This window comes from Mchenga conophoros, linkage group LG8 (assembly GCF_057382185.1).
Source record: "Mchenga conophoros isolate Kocher_MC1m ecotype Shallow Benthic linkage group LG8, M_conophoros_male_GT1.1, whole genome shotgun sequence".
NCBI classification, from domain to species: domain Eukaryota; kingdom Metazoa; phylum Chordata; class Actinopteri; order Cichliformes; family Cichlidae; genus Mchenga; species Mchenga conophoros.
In genome coordinates this window covers 6,388,628-6,402,154 of record NC_140533.1, presented here as the reverse complement: position 1 = coordinate 6,402,154, position 13,527 = coordinate 6,388,628, and positions in this window count along the sequence as shown.

The window sequence follows — 13,527 nt, the reverse complement described above, 5'->3', positions numbered from 1 at the left end:
GCCTAAAGGCAGATGTCTGGCAACACTTTGGATTTAAGAACTGTGAAGACAGTGAAGAGCCGGACAAAAGCAAAGCCGTATGTAAGATGTGCAAAATGGAGGTAAAGCACTGTGGAAATACCACAAATCTCAGAAATCATGTAACGAGGCATCATCCAGATATCCCGCTAGCAAAAACGGCCGACACCAAGCAACGCTCACTCGAAAAGGCATTTGCAGTGAAGTTGGCATCCACTTCTCCACGTGCCCAAAAAATAACCCAGCCTGTGGCAACTTTCATATGTAAAGATATACGTCTGTACAGCGTTGTTGAAAATGATGGCTTCCAAAACCTCATTAATACGCTAGAACCACGCTATGTTTTACCAACACGCAAACATTTGAGTGAAGTGGTAATCCCAAACATGTATGAAAAAGTGAAACACGATGTTACAGCCTCACTCAAGTCAGCAGAGAGAGTCGCTATAACCTGTGACAGCTGGACATCCAGAGCAACAGATAACTACCTGACTATCACCTCACACCATATCGACCAGGAGTGGCGACTCGTGTCTCATGTCTTACAGACAAGAACCACTGAAGCAAGCCACACAGCAGCTAATTTATCTGAAATTATGTTCAAAGCAATCGAAGAATGGGAGCTTACAAACAAAAATCCAGTCATCGTAACTGACAATGCTGCAAATATGGTGCGAGCTGTGGAAATAACGGGCTGGTTGCACATTGGTTGTTTTGCCCACACACTCAATTTAGCTTCACAAGCAGGAGAGGGAGAGTCCGAGGTCCTCACTTAGGCCCGTTTACGCGAACACTGCCGAGAAGGAGACGATGATGATGATGATGATGATGATGATGATGTAAAGTTGAGAGTTGTTTCCTCCGGCGGTTCGGGGTCCCTCCATACCCCAGTGTTTGCCATCGTAACTTACGAATGTGCATTGGGGTTGCGAAATACCCCAAGGTGGGTACACTTTGACCCCATAGTAATCATGGAGTAGAGAGCATCCCTGGTCCTCGCGAAGGCTGGTTTACGCGTAACCCGAGGCCCATGAGGCTAAGCACTCACCTGCGAGGAGCAGGAGAACCGAGGAACAGGAGGTAGGAGGACTAGGATGCAGGGGGCATCCAAGGTCCTCATAGAGGCCGGTTTACGCCAACACTGCCCTCTGCAAAGCTAAGCATCCGACAGCGAGACACAGGAGAACCGAGGAGAAGGAGGAAGGAGGACTAGGAGGCAGGGAGTGTCCGAGTAAGTGTCCTTACTTAGGCTACAGACATTTTCATTCTGGTAAGTTCTAAATAAGTTCATATTAGGGCTGTTCGATATAACGATATATATATCAGATGATAATATAAAAACGTCTATCAATTCATTTTACACTAGGTGTCGCAAAATAAACTGTTTACGGCAATATTTTTTTCATCGTTTTGATGGTCACTGTAGTGGTTATATTAATTTCTTAAAGTTCTCTCTTTCTCTTATATTTAATATAACCACACTAGGGATGGACAAGCGACTATCTTTATGCCTTGTCGTTAGCTACAACCACGGTAAAACCATCCGTGAACTCTGCCCTCTGTAAAGCCAAGCGTCCAACAGCGAGGCCCAGGAGAACTGAGGAGAGGGCCGGTTTACGTGAAGACTACCCTCTGTAAAGCTGAGCATTTGCAAGCGCAGGGTAGAAGGACCAAGGAGAAGGAGGAAGGAGACGATGATGATGATGATGATGATTATGTGAAGTTGAGAGATGTTTGCTCCGGTGGTTCGGGGTCCCTCGAGACCCCAGTATTTGCCATCGTAACTTACGAATGTGGTGTGGGGTGGCGAAATACCCCATCATGATCACTAAGGGGTCACAGAGTACCCACGGAGCACGGAGCGCCCGCGGTCCCCACTTGGGCCGGTTTACGCGTAACCCGGGGCCCATCCGGCTAAGCGCTCGCCGGCGGGGAGCAGGAGAACGGGGGAGAAGGAGGAAGGAGGTCGAGGAGGAACGGAGAGTCCGAGGTCCTCACTGAGGCCGGTGTACGCGAACACTATCGAGAAGGAGACGATGATGATGATGATGTGAAGTTGAGAGTTGTTGCCGTGGCGCTTTGGGGTCCCTCCAGACCCCAAGGTTTGCCATCGTAACTTACGCGATCGATGGAGGGTTACAACCAATTAGGTGCCTTTGTCCGACGCTGTGACGAGACCCACTATAGCCGGGGGTCCGCCTGACCCCTATGTGCCCCCACCGCGAACCGGCGCCCTGTTTCGCGACGAGACCTGGGTCCGCGCTGCCGGGATCTGCGTGACACCCCCCCTCCTTTTTTTTTTTTGGTCCAGGGTGCACAAGGGTTAAAACATTGCTTCATATTTGGATATGTATGATGTTAGTGTTTCTAAAATACTAAAAAATGTGTTTATTAACAAAGTAAACTAAAACTAGACATTATTAAATTTTATACTTTTAACTACTGAATTGAACATAATATGAAATAATGTGTTTCCACTGTGGAAATGATGGATCCAATGACAAATAACTTTCAGATTAGTAAAGCTATATTTTTAATTTTTCTAGTTTTCCATTTCTATTTAGATGATTTATATTTAGATTTGAAATGAACAGGATCATAACAAAATAACACCACTGCAAGTCTAACAAAAATATGTTGAAATCAAATGGTATGTTATTTGAAATCAATATGAAACAATGACATGCATTTTATCCAATTTTTTTTTATTTATTTAATTTTTCCCAGTTGTCCAAATTAGTCTGTGATTTGCCTTATTGTCCAACAGATCATATTTATATACAAATATATGTGACTCTCAAATATGATTTAAATGGATCATTCCTCACTTGATGACGAATTATCCATTTAAATATTTGCAGAGTCCTGAACTTGATGCCAGTGAACTTATCAGCGGTTGGTTTTTAAAAAAAAAGCCCAAAAAATCCCCTATGAGCAAGCACTTGGCGACGGTGGGGAGGAAAAACTCCCTTTTAACGGGGAGAAACCTCCGACAGAACCAGGCTCAAGAAGGGGTGGCCATCTGTCGCTGCCGAGTGGGCTTAAAATGTTCACTGTCCGTCCTCCTTCTGACAGGAACTTCCTACAGACCAGGGATGAATGATGCCTGAGTGGACAAACAAAACTCACAAGTTCCTGGCTCTCACGGCTCCTATGCAGAGGGTTAGTCGAAGAAGGAGGGGCATCGCGAGGGGCGTCGGGGGACGGGGGACTGTGCCTCACTGCCCTCCCCTTCTCCAAGAAACCCGTCTTCAACCGAGTCGAGAGAGCCGGGAACTTGTGAGGTGTGCATGTCCTGGTGAGCCTCCGCCTTTTATAGGTGGGTCCAGCCTCGACTGTACAGAGACAGACCAGACCAGCTGCACCACACAGACACTTCAAACCTCATCTGAGGACAAAAGACACATACATACATACATACACACATACATACACACATACATACATACATACATACATACATACATACATACATCTTACTGTTAAAAAAATAATAAAGTTAGGGTTCCTTTACAATGTCAGAAGGAGGAAGGCACTAAGGCACCGCCTTCCGCCCCTCGACGCCCTCGCGGTGCCCCCTCCTTCTGACAGGAACTTCCTACAGACCAGGTATGAATGATGCCTGAGTGGACAAACAAAACTCACAAGTTCCTGGCTCTCACGGCTCCTATGCAGAGGGTTAGTCGAAGAAGGAGGGGCATCGCGAGGGGCGTCGGGGGACGGGGGACTGTGCCTCACTGCCCTCCCCTTCTCCAAGAAACCCGTCTTCAACCGAGTCGAGAGAGCCGGGAACTTGCGAGGTGTGCATGTCCTGGTGAGCCTCCACCTTTTATAGGTGGGTGCAGCCTCGACTGTACAGAGACAGACCAGACCAGCTGCACCACACAGACACTTCAAACCTCATCTGAGGACAAAAGACACATACATACATACATACATACATACATACATACATACATACATACATCTATCTTACTGTTAAAAAAATAATAAAGTTAGGGTTCCTTTACAATGTCAGAAGGAGGAAGGCACTAAGGCACCGCCTTCCGCCCCTCGACGCCCTCGCGGTGCCCCCCTCCTTCTGACAGGAACTTCCTACAGACCAGGGATGAATGATGCCTGAGTGGACAAACAAAACTCACAAGTTCCTGGCTCTCACGGCTCCTATGCAGAGGGTTAGTCGAAGAAGGAGGGGCATCGCGAGGGGCGTCGGGGGACGGGGGACTGTGCCTCACTGCCCTCCCCTTCTCCAAGAAACCCGTCTTCAACCGAGTCGAGAGAGCCGGGAACTTGTGAGGTGTGCATGTCCTGGTGAGCCTCCACCTTTTATCGGTGGGTGCAGCCTCGACTGTACAGAGACAGACCAGACCAGCTGCACCACACAGACACTTCAAACCTCATCTGAGGACAAAAACATATACATACATATATACATATATACATATATACATATATATATATTCAAACCTCAAGGACAAAAACCAGAGGACAAAAACTACAAGAACATAAATATGGAGAAAACTAACCTTAGAAACATGCAGGGTGACAGGAGACAGCAGCACTGCAGACATGAGGACAGGCAGACAGTTCAGGCTGTGTGAGAGTCAAGTTCACTCCTATATATGACCTCCTATCGCAGAATGCGTTACTGTGACAACGCAGGCTTTGTGCTTTGAAGTGTCGTGATATGTGACGTCATTGGAACGGCCTGTGATCTTACGTCACACTAGCCCGGATAAATTTGAAAAAGGCGTTTTCGTCTGAAAACACTCCGTGTCCAGACTACCGTTTTCACAGAGTTGTGCGTCCACATTGAAACAAACACTTACGTTCCAGTACTGCGCATGCGTGAAACGCAAGGTGACTCGACCTGCCTCATTTCTGTCTGCCGTTTATTTACTTTCCGGCTCTTTGAAACGTCGCAGCAAAATGTCGAGGAAAAACGACGAGTTTTTTAAATGGACTAACAATGAGGTGGAGTTGTTGCTGCAAGTAATACAAAAGTACAAAGTTGCAAAAGCGATTGAGAATTAAAGAATTTGAAGAAAAGCTATCTGGAGCATGTACAAACTGATATTAATCTTTCACGGGGCTGTCACAATTTATCACATGATTGCATCACTTGACTAGGCTACGTCCACATGTATGGGTATTTTTGAAAACGTAGATTTTTCTATGCGTTTGTACCTTTCGTCCACACGTTTCGGCTCCTAAAAAAGGGAAAATTTTAAAAATTCCTGCCTGGGTGGAGATTTTCAAGAACTCCGTTTTTGCGTTTACTATGGACAAGGAAAACGCAGGGTCAAAGGTGTGCGCCAAGTTATTGTTTCGGTGAAATTAATTTCTACAATGGCGGACATAGACAAAATACTGTTAATTTTACTCTCTGTAGTGTTTAAATCCTTACATACACAGACAGTTACTGTCCCTCCACACATAGGACTCAGTTCTGCTTCTCTGCGCCGCCATCTTTGTTTACTCTTTCCCGCCCAGGCGTCTAGACATCTGATTGGCCAACATTTCTACACGGTTAGGAATATATCGCCACCTGTTGCTTTGGCATGCTCCTGGCAGCATTTTCCTTCATTTTTGGTGTTGAGGTGTGGATGGGATTTCTTAAAAAAACGAAAAATCTCAGTTTTCAGAAATACCCGTGTACGCGTGGACGTAGTCTACAATGTATCATTGTTTTTAAAAAGGCTCCAGTTCGCTTTCCACAATGCTACGCGAAAACGGCGTCAAATGTATACGCTTTGGAGAGCTTTTTCAAAACGCTGTCACAGTGTGGACGGAAGGCCAAAACGGAGAGAAAAAGATGCGTTTACAAACGAAAACGCATCTGAGTGATGAGTCATGATAGCATTACAGGCTGTTCACTTTTAAGTGTGGTAATTAGAAATATTGCAAAATAAAAAGAATACACACAAATATACTGTAAGAAAAGGCTTTTATTTTTTAGTATATGCTGAATTATCAGTTTCAAAGCTACTCTACCAGAGTTTAACTAAAAAATGAAACAAAGGATAAGCTTTAACCCTTTCATGCATGAATTATGACCACCTCTCAGAAAATAGCTTCTCTAAAATCAATAGAAACCCAACATTAAGTTCAGCTGAAGGTCAAACTGCAACAAAAAACTCTTTAATCAACAGTTTACGTTAAAAACGGCTTCTTTTTTTGGGAAAAAAAAAAAACGAACAGAAATCCCAGTACAGTACAGTTCCTTTGTATCGTGCTGCTGCCACCTGCTGCTCTCGGGTGGGAACAACAGCACTTTGGATTTGCGTTCGTTATCAGCAACAAATGAGTTTTACTTTTGAGGCTGCAGTTTTTAGTTATGTTTATTTGTTGGATCCCATCAGTTTTTCTTCGAAGAGCCGAAAGACTTTCAGTTACTTATGATAAACTGTTTGTCTTATACAAACAGATAAATACAGAAAACAAAGAAGAAAACAAAGCTTGTATTCTATTTGATTTTCAAGATATTGAACTTTATTTTTTCTATTTCACCGAGTTCTTTTTTCCATGTACTTTTTGTCCAATAATTTTTTTAATAATCAGATTAATGTTTATTTTAAAATTAAGAATTATTTATATTTTTTATATTTGCTATATACTGAGCTGAAACATCCTTCTGTGTAGTCATGTAACACATTATTTTAAAATAATATATTTTAAACAGGTGGACGCAGGAATTAAGAGTTAAAACAGAGTCTTGTTCCATTTAAGCTATCTTTATTTCACATTTATTTGTACACAATAAATACAGTTAAACATCCATGGGTGTGTAAATACGATGCCTGGCAGCCTCCGCATAGCCGACGCTGTAAAACATGGGAGTTTTTACGTCCTTTTTAAAAAACAATGAATTTCAGATTCTGACTTGATGCATAATCAAGACCAGTAAACAGGTTAACAAAAAATTCTCTAATGGAAAAGAAACTTTAGTTATTCTTTTAATACAACAGGGTAAATGCAAACTTCAAAAATAAGTTTGATGTCATTCAGATCTCAAGGAGATCAACGAGAACGCAGCATCACGGCTGACGGATACCTCTTTTCCTCTGATCAGATCAGATTATTATTAATTCACCGGCGAATACAGCATTTTGAGTAAAACTCTCAAAGCTCTTAACATGTGTGCTACCAAGTGAGTGCTAATGAAACTTCTCCATATTTATACCAGGATCATCTTCTAGCTGGCATCTGTCAGATATCAGTTATGTAGATTTTGCCTGATGCTGCTGGATGGATTTTGATGGCCTCTAAAATGACTGAAATAGACCAGGTAATCGCAGATAAAGAAGACTGCAGATACTCTGTCTCTTTTCATAACGTTATTGCTCAAGATGAATAAACAACAAGTGTTTGGACTTCTAAAACGAGGCGAAACTCTTTGATTTAAAGCACAAGACAAAACGAGAGCTTGGAAGCAAAAGTAAATGGAAAACAGTGACAGTCTTTTCCAGATTACTGTGTCTGTATCTTGTCTTATAATCACAGGTCATTTAGCAGTGAGGACAATGAGTTGAGACACTCTTTAAAGCACGCGTTTATCTGTTTACACTTCCTGGAAGTGTGTGATGACAGAAATTAAGTTCAGAGGAATAAGTGTGTGTTGTGCATTAACAATAAAAATGGAAAATGTCATTATATTGTGCAGATATTCCTCTGTGTTTAGGATAGCGACTAGTTAAGATATGCTTTTTAAAAGGTGCTAATATATATATATACACTCAACAAAAATATAAACGCAACACCTTTGTTACTGCTCCCATTCCCCATGGGATGGACGTAGAGACCTAAAATTCATTCCAGATACACAATATAACCATCCCTCCCAAACAGTGGTCACAAATCAGTCCAAATGTGTGGTAGTGGGCACATCTGCTATATTGAGATAATCCATCCCACCTCACAGGTGTGCCACATCAGGATGCTGATCTGACATCATGAGTAGTGCACAGGTGTACCTCAGACTGCCCACAACAAAAGGCCACCCTGGAATGTGCAGTTTTGTCTCACAGCAAAATGCCACAGATGCCACAAGCAATGAGGGAGCGTGCAATTGGCATGCTGACAGCAGGAATGTCAACCAGATCTGTCGCCCGTGCATTGAATGTTCATTTCTCAACCATAAGCCGTCTCCACAGGCGTTTCAGAGAATATGGCAGCACATCCAACCGGCCTCACAACCGCAGACCTCGTGTAACCACACCAGCCCAGGACCTCCACATCCAGCAGGTTCACCTCCAAGATCGTCTGAGACCAGCCACCCAGACAGCTGCTGGAACAATTGGTTTGCACAACCAAACAATTTCTGCACAAACTGTCAGAAACCGTCTCAGGGACGCTCAACTGCATGCCCGTCGTCCTCATCGGGGTCTTGACCTGACTCCAGCTCGTCGCCGTAACAGACTTGTGTGGGCAAATGCTCACATTCGATGGCGTCTGGCACGTTGGAGAGGTGTGCGCTTCACGGATGAATCATGGTTCACATTGTTCAGGGCAGATGGCAGCTGAGAATGTCCCAGTTCTTGCATGGCCAGCATACTCACCGGACATGTCACCCATTGAGCATGTTCGGGATGTGCTTGACCGGCGTATACGACAGCGTGTACCAGTTCCCACGAATATCCAACAACCTCGCACAGCCATTGAAGTGGAGTGGACCAACATTCCACAGGCCACAATTGACAATCTGATAGACTCCATGCGACGATGTGTTGCACTGCATGAGGCAAATGGTGGTCACACCAGATACTGACCGGTTCTGGGTCCCCAGACCCCCAATAGCGCAAAAAACTGCACATTCCAAGGTGGCCTTTTGTTGTGGGCAGTCTGAGGTACACCTGTGCACTACTCATGATGTCAGATCAGCATCCTGATGTGGCACACCTGTGAGGTGGGATGGATTATCTCAATATAGCAGATGTGCCCACTACCACACATTTGGACTGATTTGTGACCACTGTTTGGGAGGGATGGTTATATTGTATATCTGGAATGAATTTTAGGTCTCTACGTCCATCCCATGGGGAATGGGAGCAGTAACAAAGGTGTTGCGTTTATATTTTTGTTGAGAGTGTATATATATATATATATATATATATATATATATATATATATATATATATATATATATATATATAGGTTGGACAATACCTACAACCACGATTACCGACACTAACAACCTGATTTACAATACGGCAGCAGTGATCAGTGAGATGCTTGGCTACAAGTTGAACAGCCACAAGGGGCAGTACCCTCCATGGAGAAGGAGGCTAGAGGGCAAGATCAAAGTAGCACAGAGGGAGGTTAGCCAACTAACCTAGTTGCAGAAAGGTGCGACAAAGAAGGTGCATAAGAAATACAGCAAGCTGTCCATACCTGAGGCCTTGGAAACTGCCAAGCAAAGACTCACAGCCTTGGCCAGCCGCTTGAGGAGGTACACCAGAGAGATAGAAGGCAGGGGAATAAACCAGCTGTTCTCCACAGAACCAGCAAAGGTGTACTCTCAGTGGCAAGGGAACAATAAGAGAACAGCACCACCAAGGCTGGAGATGGAGCAATACTGGAAGAGCATATGGGAGAAGGACGCAACCCATAACGGCAATGCTCAGTGGCTAGTGGATCTGAGGGCAGACCATAGCGACCTCCCTGAACAGGGTCCAGTAACCATTACAGTGGCAGATATCCAAGAAAGGGTCTCCAGTATGAAGAGTTGGACAGCACCAGGGCCCGACATGGTTCACGCCTACTGGCTGAAGAAGCTGACTGCACTCCATGAGCGTCTGGCAGCACAAATGAACCAGCTGCTAGTTAACGAGAGACACCCGGAATGGCTAACCGAAAGTCGAACGGTCCTGATCCCCAAGGACCCCAAGAAGGGACCGGTCCCATCCAACTACCGACCAATAACCTGCCTCAGTACTACATGGAAGCTCCTGTCAGGCATCCTATCGGCTAAGATGAACAGGCACATGGGTCAATACATGAGTGGGGCACAGAAAGGGATTGGCAAGAATACCAGAGGCGCAAAACACCAGCTACTGGTAGACAGAACAGTCAGCCGAGACTGCAAGACCAGACTGACCAACCTGTGCACTGCCTGGATTGATTACAAGAAGGCCTATGACTCAATGCCCCACAGCTGGATACTGGAATGCTTAGAATTGTACAAGATCAACAGGACCCTAAGAGCCTTCATCAGGAACTCAATGGGGATGTGGCGTACAACACTAGAGGCCAACTCCAAGCCCATAGCACAAGTCACCATCAAGTGCGGGATCTACCAAGGAGATGCTCTGTCCCCACTGCTGTTCTGCATAGGCCTGAACCCCCTCAGTGAGATCATTAACAAGACTGGCTACGGATACCAACTATGGAATGGAGCCAAAGAGAGGGAAGGTAGTCAGAACTGAGGGGATTGAACTACCAGAAGGCAACATTGCAGACATAGAGGACAGTTACAAGTACCTGGGGATCCTGCAGGCAAATGGGAACCATTAAGAGGACGCTAGAAAGGCTGCAACCACCAAGTACCTGCAGAGGGTCAGGCAAGTCCTGAGGAGTCAGCTGAATGGTAAGAACAAGATCCGGGCCATCAACACGTACGCCCTGCCCGTGATCAGGTACCCTGCTGGGGTAATAGGCTGGCCAAAGGAGGAGATAGAAGCCACTGACATAACGACAAGAAAGCTCCTTACCATGCATGGAGGGTTTCACCCCAAGTCCAGCACCCTGAGGCTGTACGCTAAGCGGAAGGAAGGGGGCCGGGGACTGGTGAGTGTCAGCACCACAGTCCAGGATGAGACAACGAACATCCAAGAATACATTGAGAAGATGGCCCCAACTGACCGAGTGCTCAGTGAATACCTCAGGCAGCAGAAACCCAAGAAAGAGGAGGGAGACGAGGAACCATCATGGAAGGGCAGGCCCCTGCACGGTATGTACCACTGGCAGATAGAGGAGGTGGCTGATATCCAGATATCCTACCAGTGGCTGGACAAAGCTGGACTGAAAGACAGCACAGAGGCACTAATCATGGCAGCACAAGAACAAGCTCTGAGTACAAGATCCATAGAGGCTGGGGTCTATCACACCAGGCAAGACCCCAGGTGCAGGCTGTGTAAAGATGCCCCAGAGACAATCCAGCACATAACAGCAGGGTGCAAGATGCTAGCAGGCAAGGCATACATGGAACGCCATAACCAAGTTGCCGGCATAGTGGACAGGAACATCTGTGCCGAGTATAACCTGGAAGTCCCGAGGTCAAAATGGGAGATGCCCCCAAGGGTGGTGGAGAATGACCGAGCTAAGATCCTGTGGGACTTCCAGATACAGACGGACAAAATGGTGGTGGCTAACCAACCGGACATAGTGGTGGTAGACAAACAGAAGAAGATGGCCGTAGTGATCGATGTAGCGGTTCCGAATGACAGCAATATCAGGAAGAAGGAACACGAGAAGCTGGAGAAATACCAAGGGCTCAGAGAAGAGCTCGAGAGGATGTGGAGGGTGAAGGTAACAGTGGTCCCCGTGGTAATCGGAGCACTAGGTGCGGTGACTCCCAAGCTAGGCGAGTGGCTCCAGCAGATCCCGGGAACAACATCGGAGATCTCTGTCCAGAAGAGCGCAGTCCTGGGAACAGCTAAGATACTGCGCAGGACCCTCAAGCTCCCAGGCCTCTGGTAGAGGACCCGAGCTTGAAGGATAAACCACCTGCAGGGGCGTGCTGGGTGTGTGGTATATATGAATGATTTTAAATAACTTTCATTTGTATTTTGAAATATATTTCAATATATACAAAAATGGCCAAAAAATATATGTGCTAAAATACATTTTAGAATATATTTATAACATATTTTGAAATGTATTTTAGCACATATATGTTTTGGCCATTTTTTGTTTTGAGTACAAATTAGTATTCATAGTAACTTTTAGTAATGACTGTCTCAGCACCAATTACTGTGAAAGCCCGACTTCTGATGCAGTCCTCCCTACCAACCAGATTGGTGAGCCTTAGGTGCCTATATGAGCAGATTTATTTCCTTTAAATTCACTAAGAATACGGTCAAACTGGGCCAGTACTGGTTGATAACATCACAACACAACAAAGAAAGACCTAATCGGGTTCTCTGAAATCTTTGATTTAAGTAGTTCAAAGTCTTTGTGAACTTTCTCTGATGAAGAAATCAAACAAACAAACCCATTTAAAAGTCAAGTGAATGGTGTTCTTTTCATTCAAATTAAAACTTTCCTGTCAGGATTGCAAGGCGGGACTCAAATGCAGGAGTCAGAGCTGCTTGCAGATGACACCCAGCTCTATCTGTCCATGAAGCCAGATAACACACACCAATTAGTTAAACTGAAGGAATGTCTTAAAGACATAAAGGCCTGGATGGCCGCTAACTTTCTGCTTCTTAATTCAGATAAAACCGAGGTTATTGTACTCGGCCCTGAAAATCTTAGAAATATGGTATCTAAGCCGATTCTTACCCTGGATGGCATTACCTTGGCCTCCAGTAACACTGTGAGGAACCTTGGAGTCATTTTTGACCAGGACATGTCCTTCAACGCACATATTAAACAAATATGTAAGACTGCTTTCTTCCATTTGCGCAACATCTCTAAAGTTAAAAATATCCTGTCTCAGAGTGACGCTGAAAAACTAGTTCATGCATTTATTACTTCCAGGCTGGACTACTGTAATTCATTATTATCAGGATGTCCAAAAAACTCACTGAAAGGCCTTCAGCTAATCCAAAATGCTGCAGCAAGAGTCCTGACAGGAACTAGAAAGAGAGAGCAGATTTCTCCTGTTCTGGCTTCCCTTCATTGGCTTCCTGTTAAATCCAGAATTGAATTCAAAATCCTGCTCCTCACATACAAGGTCTTAAATAATCAGGCCCCATCTTATCTTAATGATCTTGTAGTACCAGATCACCCTATTAGAGCACTTCGCTCTCGCTCTGCAGGCCTACTTGTTGTTCCTAGAGTATTTAAAAGTAGAATGGGAGGGAGAGCCTTCAGTTTTCAGGCCCCTCTTCTGTGGAACCAGCTTCCAGTTTGGAGACAGACACTATCTCTACTTTTAAGATTAGGCTTCAAACTTTCCTTTTTGCTAAAGCATATAGTTAGGGCTGGACCAGGTGACCCTGAATCCTCCCTTAGTTATGCTGCAATAGATGTAGGCTGCCAGGGATTCCCATGATGCATTGAGTTTTTCCTTTCCAGTCACCTTTCTCACTCACTATGTGTTAATAGACCTCTCTGCATCAAATCATATCTGTTATTAACCTCTGTCTGTCTTCCACAGCATGTCTGTTATCCTGTCTTCCTTCTCTCACCCGAACCAATCACAGCAGATGGCCCCGCCCCTCCCTGAGCCTGGTTCTGCCGGAGGGGTCCAGGAAGGTCTGTATGAAGACAGGAAAGATACCCGGGATAGCACCAGGGCTACACTACCTGAATAAATACAACGATCCAGCGAGGATCAACACTCCA